General features: G+C 34.3%; 1 long non-coding RNA gene across 1 annotated transcript; it reads right to left on the bottom strand.

The window, feature by feature from the left end:
• Positions 1–7,178: 7,178 nt before the first annotated feature.
• On the bottom strand, positions 7,179–10,652 carry LOC138339162 (uncharacterized). The gene is made up of 2 exons (XR_011212190.1): positions 10,403–10,652; positions 7,179–7,491 (listed from the first exon to the last, which is right to left on the bottom strand). It is a non-coding gene; the product is annotated as an uncharacterized lncRNA (long non-coding RNA).
• Between the last annotated feature and the right edge of the window lie 6,949 nt (positions 10,653–17,601).

Below are 17,601 nucleotides of genomic sequence, written 5' to 3'. Positions count from 1 at the left end.
TGAATTTCAATCCAATTTCATGATGAAACCATGCTCTATTTAAACTCTCATCTTACTTATGTATGGGCATCAATTGTTTGATCATATGTAAATTGAATTGTGTTTCAATGATGTTAATATGTTTATATATACTCCTTATTATGATAATTGATGATTAATTGTATATTAGTGATCCATAAGGATCAAGTTTTGAAGGATTTGAATAACACTACTCTATAATGTAGTATCTTGTGATCTTGATGCTTGATGGTTGTTATGTGACTCGATCATTATTAATTGTCTTAGCTACTGGCCACATTGTAATATTATGATAAAGTAGGTCTAATTGATTAATTGTGAATTGATACAGACGAATTGGTAAAGATTGATCTATTTTTTTCTAGCCTATATATTGATAATGTAATGTGCATGATGTGATCTCAATTCTAGGGTGTATAAAGCATGACTTAGTTTATGTTGTTTTGTCTTTAGCTTCTTCACTACATTTATATTATTGATAAATGATGGTTGATGATTAGTGCAAGGGAAATCAGAGAGTGATCTAGATTACTCTACTTCCTAGCAATTAATGAATATAGTGTACTCACCGTAATCTTGACTTCATAATACATGAATGAAGATTTAGTTTATGTAAGTATACTTGTATATACTTTCTTATATTGTAATTTTGATGAAAAATAAGTATTTATCAATTATTATTAAAGGATGAGAAATTGGTAAGATTGCCTATCGCCTTTACATTCTTATATTATTGATAGTTGATGAAACCTCGTATGGAATTGTCTGGTATGGTTCTACTTATGGTGGCAGTGTTTACTTTATTGTTATCATATATGTGATGTGATAATGTCCTTAAAGTTAATTGTGTTATGAATAGGTGATGATGATGATCACCCAATGTGAAGTCTCATGCCTAGTGTTCTATTCTAGATATGATCTAGGTTGTATTTTGATTGTATAAGCATGTGAATGGCTGTGTTAGGGATAGGTTCGGTGCTGCCATTAATGAATTGTTGTGGTTGATGTCCCCTACCTATCTACCTCTATATGAATGTGTGATTTGCTTATGTTAAGAGTCTTAAGTGTAACATGAAGTTAGCTTGCCTTCAATGCTAAATTTTGTTGTGAGATCAATGCTAGAATGTGAATTGTGGTCCTGAGAGGGTGGCTGTCTCAATATCATGTTGATAGTGATTATGTAATCCATTTGACAAATGTACACACACTTACACATTATGTATGCCTACAAGTAGTATAGGTTCATGTTGTATAATGAAAGGGTATGCTCATGTGCACTTGTGTCTATTACTATGCATGTAATGTGTTTGTTCATGAAGTATGATTAAGTATCCCTTAAGTAGGATGACTTGATAGGTGTACTAGTATGGGCAGGGTTATGGGACCTTGTCTATGTATTGCACATGTGTTCCTTGATTGGATAGTTCCTAGGTTTCATTTTTTATGTACTGTACTATGAATGCATGATTAGGTTAATGAAAGAACATGTGTCTTATTGTGTTATCTGATAGGATTGCTCACATAAATATGTATATACACACATGTATTATTATCTAGTAAATAGAGGGGCACTTGAAAAGTGTTCTCAAGTACCCTAAAATAGATAGGTGCTTACATATACTATGTTCATGTGAAAGAATTTCTCAAATGATTTAGGTATATGAAATCTAATCTATGACATATATGCTAAGCATATGAGGATATAAATCTCTTAAGACTAATTTTATAAAGTAATATTAATAACGGGTTTTCCATTAAGGGTACTTAGCTTAGCACCGAGTGAACTTGAAGTTGAGGGGCGTCCCTTCTTATTGTAGAAAGGTAGGTCACTATAAGCCTCACTTTTTCATGACCGGATTCTAGACCCCATATTAGATCGGCATCGTTGACATCTCAGAGGTCGCAGACAAGCCTACATACGTTATCGTTACATCATCTAGGTTAATTTAGCGGAAAATGTTTAATTTTTAGTTACTTGAAGTATACATAGAGTTAATAGTAGGATAAATTTTACTCACATAAGATTTATCTACATAACTTCATATTTTTTAACAAGAACCATCTAATACCAATATACTCAACTAAATGAAAAAGATATATCTTCATTGAATATAAAGTAACAAGAATGGCGCCAATACAATGTCTAAAAATAATTGAGAAAGAAATGCAAGTGGAAAATACTCCACGAACTCAAACCTATATCTAATCTAGAATTTAATAGGAAAGCGTCCTCAAAAGCATGAGGGCCTACAAATTCTGGATGAATGCTCCACGTCCGGATAGCTGTCGCGTCGTATTGTAGCTCTACAATCCGCTTGTTCCTGCAACTAATAGTGTTGAATTGTATGGGATTAGTACACACTTGTACTAAGCATGTGTATATGAAAGAACACACCAAGGACATGCATGATTAAGAAGAGATCTCTCCTAATGATATTAATTATTGAAAGTCAGGTTAGTTGATTTGCCAAATTTATATTTGAAAATTCATGCCATGAGAGTAACACGCATTATCATAATTGTCATTTTGCAAACAACAGAGAACATATTACACATAGCATATCACATAGTTCATATAATTCTTTCATTTGCCGTGAGATCTTTGAATGATGGAGTTGACATTAGGACTTCGTAAAATGAGTGCTCCACATATGGGACCTCTTCTAGGGAGCCTTCTTTAGCAATCACAGAGTCTTCTGCATTCATTAATATGTACTTCATTTTCATTCTTACATATACTAGTGCAAACACTTCGCTGTGCAATGACCATGAATAACCTAGTGTAATTACTTAAGTCTAGCTTACCTTATGATTATCCTATCCTTACACATTTGGTATCGTTCATTTCATTATGTGTATTCTTTGAGTGTGGCATCATTCTTTATTTGGGAACTTTAACCTTATCCGATATATATCATGTGCGCCTCATTAGATCCAGTGTTTAAGCCCACACAGAAATGAGGTGGAATCACCGGCCAAAGTGACCTGAACATGTTAGAGTATATAGGGAATCGAAGTGACCTGAACATGAGGTGGAATCACCTGCCAAAGACTAGGAGATATAATGAGACCTATACCTGGCATGCCTGACAGTCTCATCTCATTATAGTTACGTGAACCTCCGCCCTTCGTGAAGGAAGACATCATCACTCATAGCTAGCATATCGGTGCTCAGTATAAAGTTCCGTTACATATAACTCATATATTATGGAAGTTGGCTTCAAGAATGAGGAAATCATAGCTCATTAGATGATTTCTCATCGCATCATTAGTAATAAGTATACATTAACTTCAATACATTCATAAAAGTGTTCATAGAGATTGGTTTCTTCTTTAAATTTACACTCTCATAGGTAAGTATGTCTTGGTAACATTTACTTAGGCTCATTTGAGATTTCTCCCATCTTACACATTCGCATCTTATCATATTGTCTCCTCATTCATTAAGTTTACACATTTGCTTTTCATAATTACTCACCCCTTCATGTGAATGTTCATTTCATCATATGTCAATGCACATGGCCATTTAGTGAGTTTCACACTCTTACTTAACCATTCTAGGGTTACATATTAGGGTCACTTACTTTAGACGTATGCTAGAGTTATGAGTCTACACATAAATCCATGAGGCTTCATTCATAGTTTGTCTTAGAGATTCATGTTTACCCAACATTATGTGACACAAGACTTATGAATCTTGTAGATATGCCATGATATTGAATTCGATCTTTAGATGAAGTATTCATTAAATATTTATTTATGTATGACTTATGCGTCAATAAGGAATTGGGAAAGGGAGCCATATTTCGTACCTTTTGAACAACACTTAATCTTATTTTAAACTTGATAATTGCATTTTTCAGATTTGGTAGACCCTAGTTTGATTCCCTTCAACCACATGATATTTCTTTCTTGTTCTCCTCTCCTTTTTCATTTTAAGGCAAGTAGGTTGTGGCTTCAATCCCCCACAAGCTCATTATTTTTTATTTGACTTATCTTTTAACTTTCTCACCTATCCAAGAGGTTGTGGGTTCAATTCCCACCCTCCACATTTATTTTCTCCTTTATTCTTCTCCTAACTCACTCATCCATTCAAGAGGTTGTGGGTTCAATATCCACTCTCTACAATTTGTTTTCTCCTTTATTTTTCTCCTAACTCTCTCATCCATTCATGAGGTTGCAGGTTTGAATCCCCCCAGCCTCACCTTATTTTAATTTACATTTTCCCCTTACCTTCTCATTATGCCAAGAGGTTATGGGTTCGAATCCCACGTACCTCATTTTTTATTTTTGTTTTAACTTTTCCTTAAATATGACAAAGAGGTATTGGGTTCGAACCCCACTCCTCTCATATATTTATTTCTGTTTTTAGCCTAGGGAAAATGGCTAAGGGATCTCAGGTTCGAATCCCGTGTCCCTCACTCATTTTAACTTTTAATTAATAATAATAAGCCTTTGTCAAATTCACCAACTTTTCAGTCAAGGCTACATATGTTTGATCCCCCTTAACCCAATTTCTTCATTTTTATCTCTTAAATCTTTTCAAATGTGATGTATCGGGTTCAATACCTAGTGACCTCACCTATTTTTCATTCATTTAAAATCTCATGTTTTTATCCTTGTTTTGGACGAAGCTAAGCTAACACAATGCTAGAAATTTTAATAAAATTTTTCAGCCTATTTTATCACCTCTTTCATGTTAAATGTATATATGTTTTGAGTAGTTTCTAGTGAGTTCTTTAGGTGCATTTTCAAGATCACATTCTATAAAGAGTTTGCACTCAAATAAGAAATTTTACATTACTTATGAACATCACAATTTAAATAAGTGTGTGCACATGAAATACAACCATAAAACAAGTCATTTCCATGCTTCAATCAGTGTTCAAAATCACGGCTACACATTAAACACACATAAACACATATTTCATAAAAATATAGGTTATTATTCATACGATTCAAAACATACATTCATGAACATATTCATCACAGAAACACATTACATTCCTATAGTCTACCAGACAAAATACCCAACCTACGAGTCCATGGGATCTAGTGAAAGAGAATATGTAAAGGGGAACCACCCTAGCTACAGAATACATTCATATTAGTCCTAAGGGCATCTTGGGAAAGGTACCAAGAGTAATAAAACCCATACCTTTTATGTGGTTCAAACCTTGACTTTCTGCCCAAAACCTTCTCCAAAAATCACGTCCAAATCCCCTCAACTTCAACACCAATAATGTTTTTGATTAGTTGTTTGTTTGTAACATTTATTATGTGTTATTCAAGTGTGAAGAACATTGGTTATGATTCTTTTCTTATATGTGGTTTAGGCAGAACATGAGAAAAAGAATGATTTGATTGTGAGTGTTGAGGAGATGGATCTAAGAAGTGATAGTTTTCCTAGGATTAGGAGTTTTAGTTTGGGAATTAGTCAAACTCTGATTTTTGTTTTTCCTAAATCATATAATAAATATTACTTAATAAAATTAATTTACCAACTCAAAAAAATAGTCTAAATCATCGCTTCCATATAGGTTCGAACCCGGGAGGAGCTAGACTACACTCAAAAAAATAATTTTCGGCCCTCTCTCCCCAAAAATCTCCTCAACCTTATTAAATAAATATTTAATTACATATTTATGGTAATCAGGATACGACCCTTATCTAGGAAAAAGACCATTTTACCACTGGATCGTCAAAACTTAAGATTTCCCCTTTTTAAGTCCAGTAAAGACTCATCCAGAAGCCCTACATGGATGGACCAAACCTTTCCTAGCTCGAATAAATCCCCAAGTTAGTTGGCTTGTATTTTGCAAGGGTTCAAAGGTCTGATTCTAAGTGCATAAATCCGCGTAAACCTGGTCTAATCGTAGGCATTCTAGACACATTAAGCATTTCATAGCATATCAATTTTTAGGGTTGTTACATTATCCCCCCACCCCTTAAGAACATTTGTCCCCGAATGAAACTTCTTATAATCTAGCACAACGGCAATCATATCATACCATAACAACTATGCACAGTCAAAAGTAGCAACAAAAAGTGCATTAATAAAGAAACTTTGTCTTAAGAGTAAGAAGTCTAACCTTATACAACTATTGGGCAATCATTGTATACTCTATCACTTCTTACATTTTCTCCTAAAGGTGTACTAAGCACTATTCCATCATGCAATACTTCAGGCAATATTTCAAAGCGAGAGCAAGTAAAGGAGTTACAAGGGAAAGCGTAGTTCCTTGGACCAACATGACTCCCCATTGTAGGAGACTCCCTTCTAAAACCTGGGTTTATCACTGATTTCAGTACTACACTTCCTTGATATATTCTTCTTAGCTTACCTTGACTTATTCCCTACCTTAGTATTCTTCCTCTTCCTGCTTTCCTCCACTTGGTTGACATGGACCATTTTCCTTGAAATTCCCATGCTGGCATGCAGCATAGCTACCCTACAATCCTCCTTGAGATTCTCAACAATCCTAGATCCAGCGGAAACATGAGGATTCATCCTCGTGAAGTCCCTTAACCTACTAGCCATGGTGCTGGCAGGTGGGTTCTTCTTGGGAACACATTGTTTCTCTGTCTAGGCTGTCATACTCTGAGTTTGTAACGTGATTGCTTGGGACATATGTACCATGTCTTTACTTACTTCTAAATCTATCAACGCAGCTGGGTTAACAAGCATCTCCATTTCTGCAATTGGGGCTTGGGAGGAACTTGGTTGCCCCCAGCAGCTGCTTCTACTCTTCCCTGAACAACGTTCCTTCTTATGTTCATTTTTTTTGAAAATGTAGAATTGATGTTAGATACACTCATAACACCAAGGTATCAGAGATGGCACGATAAGATCAGAAGAAGGGAATATTCCTACGCATCATGCAGTCTCTAATTCAGGATAGTGGTGCACTTCACTACCATGACTTAGAAACTACTTAATGTGTTTGATGTGAACTTATTACCCTCAAAATTTAATCTAGGGCTCTGATACAAACTGTCACAAGTGGAGTCTAGACCCTAGAAGATACCGGAATTGTTGACCTCTCAGAGGTCGCACTAAAGACTACATACGTCATCGTTACATCATCTAGGTTAATTTTAGTCGAAAATTTGAAACTTTTATTTACTTGAAGTATACATATACTTCATAGTAGGGTACATTATACTAATATAAGATTTATATACATTAGTTCATAATCGTTCACAACAACTATGTTATACAAAAATACTCAATTGAATTAAAAAGTCATATCTATATAGAATATAAAGTTGCCAGAATGGCACCAATAGAATGTATGAAAATAATTCAGATAGAAATGCTAGTGGAACAAACTCCACGAACTCAAACCTATATCTAAGCTAGAATTTAATGGAAAGCGTCCTCGAAATTATGAGGGCCTACAAAGTCTGGATGAATGCTCCACGTCCGGAGAGCTGCAACGTCGTATTGTAAGCGCTAGTATCTGCTTGTCCCTGCAACGAAAAGTGTAGAGTTGTATGGGATTAGTACACATTTGTACTAAGTATGGGTATATGAAAGCACACACCAAGGACATGCACTCTTAATGATATGAATTATGGAAAGGCAAGTTTGTGGATTTGCCAAATTTATTTTCGAAAATTCATGCCATGAGGGTAACACGCATCATCATGCTTGTCATTTTGCAAACAACAAACAACATATTACACATAATATATCACAAGTTCATATTATTCTTTCATATGCCATGAGATCTTTGAATGATGGACTCGACATTAGGACTTCCCAAAATGAGTGTCCAACATATGGGACCTTATCTAGGGAGCCTTCTTTAGTAATCAGAGAGTCTTCTTCATTCATTAATATGTACTTCATTTTCATTCTTCCATATACTAGTGAAAACACTAGTCATATCTATGATGTAGTTTAAGACTTTCATCGGTTTCGCTGTGTAATGAGCACGAATAACCTAGTGTCATTACTTAAGTCTAGCTCACCTCGTGATTATCCTATCCTAACACCATTGGTATCATTCATTTAACTATGTGTATTCTTTGAGGCTGGCCTCATTCTTTCTTTGGGAACTTTAACCTTAACCGACATAGATATGTGAGAATCGTGAAATCTGGTGTTTAACCGCACACTGAAAAGAGGTGGAGTAACCGGCCAAAGTGACCCAAATATGTTAGCGTATACAGGGACTCAAACCTTGCTAGATCCCTAAATTGGAAATATAGGTTCAAAGAGTAGGAGATCTAAGGATACGCATACCCGGCATGCCGGACAGTCTCATCTCATTAGAGTTACGTGAACCTCCGCCCTTCCCGAAGGAAGGCATCACCACTCATAGCTAGCCTATCAGTGCTTAGTATAATGTTCTATTACATTCAACTCATACTTCGTGGAAGCTGGCTTCTATCACGAGGACATCATATCTCATTAGATGATTTTTCAAAATCATCTCTTCATTATTATTGAGTGTGCATTAAATTCAATACTTTCATTAGAGTGTTCATAGAGACTTATCTCTTCATTAACTTTAGACTCTCTTATGTCAATACTTCTTGGTAACATTTAATTAGGCTCATTTCTGATTTCTCTGATCATTCACATTAGCCTATTATAATATTGTCACCTCATTCATTAACTTTAACACATTTGCTTTTCATAATTACTCACCAATTCATGTGAATGTTCATTTCATCATATGTCAATGCACTTTGCCATTTAGTGTTTTTCATACTCTTACTTAACCCTTCTAGGGTTACATCATTTTGTCAAATATATCTTAGGATCACTTACTTTTAAAACTATGCTAGACTTATCAGTCCACAAATACAAGCCATGACCTTCTTTCTTAGTTTGTCTAAGTGATTTATGTTTACCCAAGTTTATGTGGTACATGACTTATGAATCTTGTTGATATGCCAATATGATGATTTCGATCTTTAAAGGCAGCATTCATTAAATATTTGTTTACATATGACATATGCTTTAATAAAGAATTGGGAAAGGGAACCCGATTTTGAATCCATTGAACAACACTTAATCTTATTTTAAACTTGATAACTGCATTTTTCATATTTGGGAGACCCTAATTCAATTCCCATTAACCCAATAATATTTATTTCTTGTTCTCCTCTCCTTTTTCGTTTTAAGGATAGGAGGTCTTGGGTTCAATCCCCCACAAGTTCATTATTTTTCTTTCAATTTATCTCTTAACATTCTCACCTATCCAAGAGGTTGTGGGTTCAATACCCGCTCTTCACATTTTATTTTTCTCCTAACTCTCTCATCCATTCAAGAGGTTGTAGGTTCAATCCCCAATCTCCACATTTTATTTTCTCCTTAATTTTTCTCCTAACTCTCTCATCCATTCAAGAGGTTGTAGGTTCAATCCCCACTCTCCACATTTTATTTTCTCCTTTATTTTTCTCCTTACTCCCTAATCCATTCAAGAGATTCTGGGTTTGAATCCCCACCGCCTCACCTTATTTTAATTTACATTTTCTTCTTACCTTCTCTTTCTGCCAAGAGGTTGTGGGTTCGAATACCACATACCTCATTTTTTATTTTTCTTTTAAATCTTACTTAAATCTCTCTGAGAGTTAGTGGGTTTGAACCCCACTCCTCTCATTTCTTTATTTCTATTCTCGAGTTCGAATCCTAGGTGCCTCACTTATTTTAACTTTTTATTAATTATAACAAGCCTTGGTCAAATTCATGAACTTTACTGTCAAAAGTACCCAGGTTCGATCCCCCATTAACCCCACTACTTTATTTTCAATTTTTTGAAGTTTTTGACGTGTGAAGTCTCAGGTTCAATCCCTAGATCTCACCTATTTTTCATTCATTTAAAATCTCATGTTGTTATCCTTGTTTTTGCCGAATCTAAGCTAACACAATGCTGCAAATCTTAATCACATTTTTGCTTTCTATTTTCTCACCTCTTTCACGTTTTATGAATATACGTTTGGGGTAGTTTTAGTTAGTTCTTTTGGTGCATTTCAAGATCACATTCGATAATGACTTTGCACTCAAATCAGTATTGTTACATCACTTATGAACATCACGATTTAAAAAGGTTTGTACACGTAAAACACAACCATAAAACATGTCATTTTCATGCTTCAATCCGTGTTCAAAGTCATGGCTACACATAAACACATATTTTCGTAAAACATAGGTTCTCATTCTTACGATTCCAAACACATATTTATGAACATATTCATAAAGGAAACACATTACATGCCTAATATATACCAGCAAACATACCTAACCTATGAATCAATGGGAGCTAGTGATAGGAAACATGTAAAGGGGAGCAAGGCTAGTTTCCACAATAGATTCATTTGAGTCCTAAGGGTCTCCTGGAAAAGGGAACAACAATAAGAAAACCCAAACCTTTTTGTGGTTCAAACCTTGACTTTATGCGCAAAACATTCTCAAAAAATCACGTCCAAATCCCCTCAACTGCAACACCAATTCGATGGAATAATTTTCCCTCTTGCGTAACGTTTTTGATTAGTTGTTTGTTTGTAATTTTCGTTGTGAGTTCTTCAAGTGTGAAGAAATTTTGATATGATTCTGTTCTTATATTTTGTTTAGGCAGAACGTAAGAAATAGAATGGTTTGATCGTGAGGGTTGAGGAGATAGACGTCAAAAGTGGTAGTTTTCCTAGGATTATGAGTTTTAGTTATGGAATTAGTCAAACTAGGACTTTTTCAATTCTTTAACAAAAAACTTATTTTACTTTTTATTAAATCAGCTAATAATTATTAATAAATTAAATTAGTTTTGAAATTAAAAAAATCAAATCATCGCTTCAACCTAGGTTTGAACCCGGGTAGAGCAAGACTTCACTCAAAAAGCCAATTTTCGGCCCCCCTCCCTAAAATGCCACTTAACCTTATTAATTAAATAATTAAAAACATATTGAGGGTAATTACACTACTACTTTTATCCTTGAAAAAGACCATTTTACCTGTAGACCCTCCTAACTTAAGATTTACCCTTTTTAAGTTTGATAAAGACTCATCTGGGTAAATCTTCATATTCGGGAGCCCTACATGGATGAACCCAACCTTTCCTAGATGAAATAACTCCCCAAGTTAGTTTGCTTGTCTGTCTCAAAGGTCCAAAGTTCTTGTTCAATGCTCATCACTCTGCGTGAACCCGGTCTAATCGTCGGCACACTTGAGACATTAAGCATTACTTAGCATATCAATTTTTAGGGTTGTTACACACGAGGTGGTTATCCTCATAGACAAAAGGGCATAGAGTTATATTTCCAAAAGTTGATAACTATAATGACCCATATGGCATAAAGTGGGTTTCCACATATACTGTTATGTTCCAAAAACCATGCTTCCAACATAAGATCTAGCAAGTGTTATCACTTAGTTTGTTAACATGTGTTAATATTCTAATTTAGCTAAGTAGAACACCTTCCATTGGTTTAAGGATCTACAAAACCAAATTCCATGTAGAACCCATGGTCTTAGTGTCAGTTAAGGCTATAGTTTCCCCAAAATGAAATGGACCATGGAAGTAAATGAATAGACGCTAACTAGGATAACCTAAGGAAGTTTCTTCGTGTAGGTGGGGATAGGAGAGTTTAACTATGACTTGCATGAGTAGATCTAAAAGGATATCCCAGGAAGGTGTTTTAATGTGTATGTATATGTTTATGTCTTTATGCATTGCATTATAGTATTGTCTACTTGTTGTGATCAAATGTATGGTATGAGACTATATGATGTGGTCCTAACCTTATGTGCATAAAATTTGTCTTAATGATTAAATAATGAAGGTCTTTCTTGATATGTTTGTGTATGAAGTATAGGTTATGATGCTTATATTCTTATGATAAGTTTACTATGTATGTGTGAGGATACAGGGCTTCACATGTATGTTGAACTAGTAGACTTATATTAGGATTGTGAGTAATGTCTTATGTTAAGTGTAATGTGAACTATGTGTTTGACTAATGTCTTTTTTTTTGAATGTTTTTCCTTGTGGCGTTAAGGTGATGCATTGCAGCAAGTATCTCTAAAGGGTTACTTGGGAGGGTAAGGAATTATGAATAAAAAGGATTCACTCTAAAAGAGAAATATGCTTAATGTGAAGAAAGAAAATGCTTACTCTAATGTGACTTTAAACTTCCGTAAATGCACTCTACGATTTTATATGATGCCTATATGAAGTATGTGAATTGTATAAATGCTATTGTATCAAAGTTTTAGAAGTTTTCACAAGAAGGCATGCTGCATGGTTTCAATTAAAATATCCCTTTAAAATGTATGTTTTTGCATGGTTGTCATACTTACTGCATTCTCGTACTAACTCCATTCTTCTCTACCTTTATACACAAAGTGTAGGTTAACGATAATTAAGGGATTTGTTTAATAATGAGCAACTTGATATGTGATTCCCTAGGTCAACGAAAGAAATCCTTATGTCAAATGATTTTCTAAGTTATGGTTTACTATAATGTTTTGGATTATTATACATATGAATTATGTTTTAAAGGTTGTGTCCATAGTATACTCTAATTATGTAATTCTAGGATGGGAAAAAGAGACTAGAATCTTTAACTATGTATTATGATACTTTATATATAATTAATGTAATGTTCTATCAATGATGTTCTAAAAGAGTTTAAAATTTCTGCTAAATTTACCTATTATAATGCAATGACTTATAACTATGGGCTCTTATAAGACCTCCGAGAGGTGAAGTAGGACATGTTACTTCTAGGGGTGCTACCCGGTAGTGATAGAGGGACTTAGTTTCTAATTCTTACAAAACATCATAACATCTTTCTTGAGTGAAACTTTTTAATACACCCAATCATCTACATCAAATTGTAACTCTCATATCCTCAAATTTCTGTAGCATTTCTGATGACTATGATTCGTTTTCAATGTCTCTTGATTCACTTTAACCTTCTCCATTTATTGATGAAATAAATATGGTTCTTTCAACCCAGCTTCACCAACTTTAAACCATCCAATATAAGTTCTGCATCTTCTTCCCTGACGATCTTCATAAGGAGCCATTTGGATGCTCATTGTTGTAAACAAAATTGATGATATGTAGGTGATCATCCAAATTCCCTTTGAAATTAATAACACATCTCCTAAACATATCTTACAAGGTATAAATAGTGTTATCTTCTTGACCAACCGTTTTAGGATGAAAGGAGTATTTAAGTTTACCATTGAACCTAAGCTTTTTTGGAATTACATCAAAAACTGTGTATTAAATTGTGCACCTCTCTTTGGTATAATGGAGACAGGAACACCATGAATTCTTAACAACTCTTGAATATATATATATCTTACCATAATATTCTACTTAATATTTAGTCTTCACAAGGAAAAAATGGACTAATTTTATCATTCTATCGACAATCACCCAAATAGAATCATGCTCCCTGCGATACTTTGCTAAATTTGTGAGGAAGTCCATATAACCGTCTCCCAATTCAATTCTAGAATTTCTATATTCTGAGCCAAACCACCAGGCATTTGATGCTATAATTTAATTTGTTGGAAATACGGGAAATTAGCCACAAACTCTGCAATACCCTTCTTCATACTATACCACCAATAAACCTCTTTCTATTCACAATACATCTCTGTGAAACTTCGATGCCTGGCATATGTAGAGTTATGAGCTACATCCATGGTTATATCTTGGATATCATCTACTCTAGGTAGGCACAATCTACGTTGTAACCTAAACACTCCATCTCCCCTTTGTTCAAAAGCCATTACTTTTTGCTTATAGAGACTTTGCTTCAATTCAAGAAAAATGGGATCTTAGTCTTGCTTTTCTAGTACATATGTCACTAATGATGATTCAACCTCATTTATGACCATCATTCCTCCTTCTATGGAAATCATTAGTCGAACTCCCAAGCGTGCAAGTTTATGCACATCTTTCATAAAGTCTCTTTTCTTCCTCAACATGGGCAGTACTACCCATAGAAAAACTACTTAAAGCATTAACAAAAACATTAATCTTACTTGGGTGGAAAATAATACTCATGGCAAAAATGTTGAGTAACTCTAACCACCTTCCCTGTATGAGATTCAACTATTTCTGAGTATATACATATTTATGGATCTTGTAATCGGTAAACACATCTACATAAACACCTGTCACACCCCGAGCGCATACCCCGATGAGACCGGCGGCGGCGTCCTCACAGAGGACCCAGACAAGCCCTTAGTATTCATCATAACATATGACTAATCAAAATTGCGAAAAATTAAAACTTTTACATTCTACTTGAAGTACACTTAGACTTCATACTTATCATTCATACGATATTCTAAGAAGTTGTCGCACATATATTAAACCATCTAAGAGTACAATGCTAGACTTAGCCTATAAATTGTCAATATGCCATATAGGCCTCAACACAAAAGAATCCAAAGGAACATGATGGAAATAGGATATTCCTAATATAACTAACTTACAAAACACTTTCCACTGATTCCATCCCCAACCTACAAGTGCAATGGTAATTTAAAATATAGAAGATCATAAGTAAAGCTTTGATTCATATAACCTTTAACTTAATTAGTCATCACTTAATATAGCAATATAACCCAATAACATATTTATCATAATGACAAACATCATATAAGAGTATGATCATGTATAATAAGCATATAACTTTCATGTTATCATATTATATAAGAAAAATCTCCTAGGAATTCCAATAGAGTAAACATTTGCAATGTCTAGGTAAAGTCAATTACCGCTACCTCTACTAAGTGGACTCCTCAAGTCACCCTAGGAAACATTCATTTACTTGTCCTTCATTTTACATGAGGGAACATTCTCCTTTACTGACATAGGCCATCTGAGCTAAACATCAAATCCGGTGTCATAAAACCCCACAATGAAAAAAGGTTGTCTACCTGCCAAAGTAGAACCTAACATGAAATAGCTTTCTACGTTGATACACTAGCTAGTATCCAATCGTGGAAACATAGTTCAAGAACTATGAGATGTATTAGAGACCCAATGTTCCACATACATGGCAGCCTCAATCTCATGATTCATTGTGAACCTACCTTCAAACAAGGGAAGGGACACCTCTCATATGTATTTCACCGGTGCTTAGCTTAAGTCCCTTTTATTGAATAACCTTTATGTTTTCGTTTATCATAAAACTATCATAGGTCATTGAAGATTAACTCCTTGTATAAACATGGTTATGATCTCTTTGATATTATATGATAATTTCCTTTCATTCTAACCCTTTGTTTGTGAGATTAACATAACATAGTCATCTTGTGTAAAGGATACAAGAGGATATCGTAACCTGCGTTTATCGTTTTCTTTTCATGATCTCACATTTAGCATATTCATTGCCCAATTTTTTCACATAGAAACACCCTTCATACGTCCATAAAATAGCATCATGATTTATAGGCTAGTATAAACATGGTAATGTAATAAAAACTTAACAAGACCTACCTTTTACTTCCAAGAACCTCATTCAAGAATTTGTGTTTGACTTACAACATTCATAAGCATAAAATAATAAAATACTCAATGTAATAATCAAGAACAACTCTTTAAATCATGCACAATATCAACACATAATGTAGGGTAAAAGAAAGAGTCCTATAAAAGTTCATTCTAGTCTTAGTTCCAATCTCTACGTTTTTATATTATCGAGAAGTAGAAACATTATACAAAACCATGTTGTAGATAAGAACATAATTCACACGAAATTCAAACATAAATAACAACATACTCATCAAATCGCGTGGAATATACTATACAAAACACTTACTTTTCATTAAAGTCATCAATCTAGGGTTAGGAAGAAAATATGTTTTGTAGAGTAACAACTCTAGTATTTGAAGTTCTTGAAAACATATTTCGAAAGGACATCATGGGGAAAGGAATCCAAAAGTGAAAATACCATACCTTATTAATGAAGAATCCAAAAAAATTGGATGAAAATATTCAGGATTTCGTCCTTAAGCTCTTCTTGCTCTTCAAGGAGTTTGGAGAAAAGAGTGTTTTGCAAAGAATGAGAGAGATTTCATTTGATATGGTTTGGTACGTGTAAAATTTGTCTAAAACTGACCTAATATAAATATATAGTTGTCCTATGAATTACCCCAAAGACCCTCCACTTAAATTGGTATTTTTAATAAGCTTAATTACCAATAATACGAATTTAACAATTCTGGGAAGTAGCTACGCGTCGAGGGGGACATCCCTTCATTTTTATTAAATTTTGAGTTGAGTTAGTGAGGTGTGAGCCATCCGCGTGTCTCAAGGTTGCCTCTCAAACAATTAGGCAGAAAACGTCAAGACAAGCGCGCATCCCACGCTATACCTCCACTTCTGCCTGCTCACCCATGTTTAAGTCCTCCCCGAAAAACCCTTCGGATGGTCCTTAGGCTGTCGTTACTGGACGTTTGGACCCTTTATACAACATATATCCTATTTAAGGTCTCTTTACAAGTTTTGGACATCATTTGACAGCTTAAAACCTTCACCAAACATAGGGACGTCAACTAAAGCAAATTAGGTAGTTTCCAGATGTCAATGTCTTTCTTAGTCGTTTTTGCTCTAACCTTTTCCAAATGAGTTTATTACATTAATATAGGTCTGGAAACCTCATTTTAAAAATTATTAAATAGATTAAGCTCGAGTCTCAACACTAGAGTATCACTCGGAATAAGTGGCAGAGATAACATGTCACAACTCGAAAGTATCCCTTAGAAGAAAGGGTAACCCTTAGGTCGTACAATTGCGTGCTTGACCTATCAGAGGTCTTGTACTACCATTTGCTATTATTCATCACATATGACATGAAAAGTAGTGTGGAATAAAAACATTTAACGACATTAAAAATAATAACGAAAAGACATTTTATAAATACTAAAGAGTAGTCTCATCTTCACAAGCAAATTTAAAGACACAACTTAATATCATAGGGAAACACCCCTTTTACAATAAAGGAAAGTACGTCATGAGTCTTAATAGAAGAAACGAAAGAAATAGAACTATGCCCTCAAATATATGAGGACATACTTAGTCTTGAGAGAGTCGATTCCCAAGCTTTCCTTCTAATCTTCAACTCGCCTCCAACCTATACTTATAGAGTATAGAAAAGTATGGGGTTAGTATAAGCAATGTACTAAGTATGAGATATGCAAAAATATGCAAAAAGGGACCTTTTAGTAGAAACAAGATTTAATTTCAATTAATTAAAACCTTCATGATTATAGAAATAAAATAGAATAAGAGTCATAGTTTATCACCTAAAATAGAACATTCATAATTTTAAGACCAAGACATAATTTTACAATACTCTCATGTTTGTTTACATTGAAAAAATTCATACCAAAACACAGTGAACTCACCCCATAGAAGTTTCACTAACCAAGGTTATTCTATGATTCACTAAGGTAAGACATGTATAAATCGCCCATATTATTCCTTTAATGCACACCCAAGTGACCCTCAAAACTACACATTATAGTCTTACTTCATTGAGGTACAAGTCCATATTTTATAACTAGACATTAAAGGAACATACTTTCATAAGAACTTCACA

Source organism: Solanum lycopersicum, chromosome 10, assembly GCF_036512215.1.
Source record: "Solanum lycopersicum chromosome 10, SLM_r2.1".
NCBI lineage: Eukaryota > Viridiplantae > Streptophyta > Magnoliopsida > Solanales > Solanaceae > Solanum > Solanum lycopersicum.
This window is presented reverse-complemented; position numbering and strand designations above follow the sequence as displayed.